Source organism: Sturnira hondurensis, unplaced genomic scaffold (genome assembly GCF_014824575.4).
Source record: "Sturnira hondurensis isolate 20B ecotype Veracruz unplaced genomic scaffold, ASM1482457v3 Scaffold0014384, whole genome shotgun sequence".
NCBI lineage: Eukaryota > Metazoa > Chordata > Mammalia > Chiroptera > Phyllostomidae > Sturnira > Sturnira hondurensis.
In genome coordinates, this window is record NW_028087015.1 from 35,279,821 (window position 1) to 35,281,109 (window position 1,289).

At 48.1% G+C, this 1,289-nt stretch overlaps 1 pseudogene; it reads left to right on the forward strand.

Annotated features, from left to right (window-relative positions):
* Positions 1-347: 347 nt before the first annotated feature.
* LOC118998870 (U2 small nuclear ribonucleoprotein B''-like) lies at positions 348-1,048 on the forward strand (annotated as a pseudogene).
* Positions 1,049-1,289: the final 241 nt, after the last annotated feature.

Sequence of the window (1,289 nt, forward strand, 5' to 3'; positions counted from 1 at the left end):
CCTCTCTCATCCCCAAAAGCCCCCATGTAGACCTTGCAAAGCCCCGCTGTCCAGGATCCAACACGTGCCCCCCAATGTACCGCTTCATCGCCCTCACACTTTATTTCATGCTGTCTTTCTCCACAGCCTCCTTAGCCCAGTGCGGTGCCTGGCACAATCGACCCTTGCTGCATGAAATAAAGGCTGGGTTGAATTCTTCTTCTGACTCACCTGGGCACCCATCCAGTTAGTCTAGAGTCAGCCATGGAGAGAGTTAAAAATGAGCTGTAGATGCTCCATTTCCGGCTCTCAGTTCTACTAGGGATGCCACACTGGACCCGGGCTATTTGAACAGTTTGACCCAAAAGATGGCTGTCACACCAAACCACGCAACACCCAACAATGTGAGTGACAAGACTAAAGAAGACCGGTTGAAGAGGTCCCTGTATGCCGTTTCCTCCCTTTGGCTCTGTGGTAGATACTGTGGCTTTAGCGACCAGGAAGATGAAGGGGCAAGCCTTTGTTACATTTAAAAAACTGGGCTCACCCACAGTTACAAAGGTCTCCATTTTACTGTAAACCAGTGCGAATCCAGCAAAAACAGATTGTGATATAACATCTAAAACATGCAGGGCCTTTGCTGACAAAGAGAAGATGAAAGAAAGGGAAAAGCCCAAACTGGGGAGCAGACAGCAATGACCGCTGGGGAGACAGCAATGACCGCTGGGGAGACAGCAATGACCCCCAGCAATGACAGACCGCTGGGGAGACAGCAATGACCGCTCCCAGAAAAGCCTGCTGGGGGTGTGCCGAGGTCCGCTGATACCCAAGGAAATGCAACGCCAACCCCCAGGCCCCTGACTGCCCTCCAAACTTCGTTCTATTCAATAATAATAATAATAGTAATAATAATAATAATAATGTGCCAAAGGAGACGAATGAGATTATGTGGTCCATGCTGTTTAATCTGTTCCCCAGTTTCATGGAAGTTTGTTTGGTCCCTGGGAGGACTGACATTGCATTTGTTGGATTTGAAAACAGTGGACAGGCCAGGGTCTTCAATCCCTGACAGGGATCACACCGTTCCATGCACTGAAGGTCACCCCTGCCAAGAAGCAACATTTGGGATCGTTGTCTTTAGTGAACAACTTGGTGTTGTTCACTGTGTTGGTTTTGATAGCATGTGGTCTGTCCATTGTAATAGCTGGGTGTGGGAGGAAGTGAAAGTGGAATTTTTGGTTTGTAGGAAAGCAGGTTTTTGAAAATGACCTAGTCTTTCTTTAGCCTTAGTAAGCTATGAGATGGAAGTC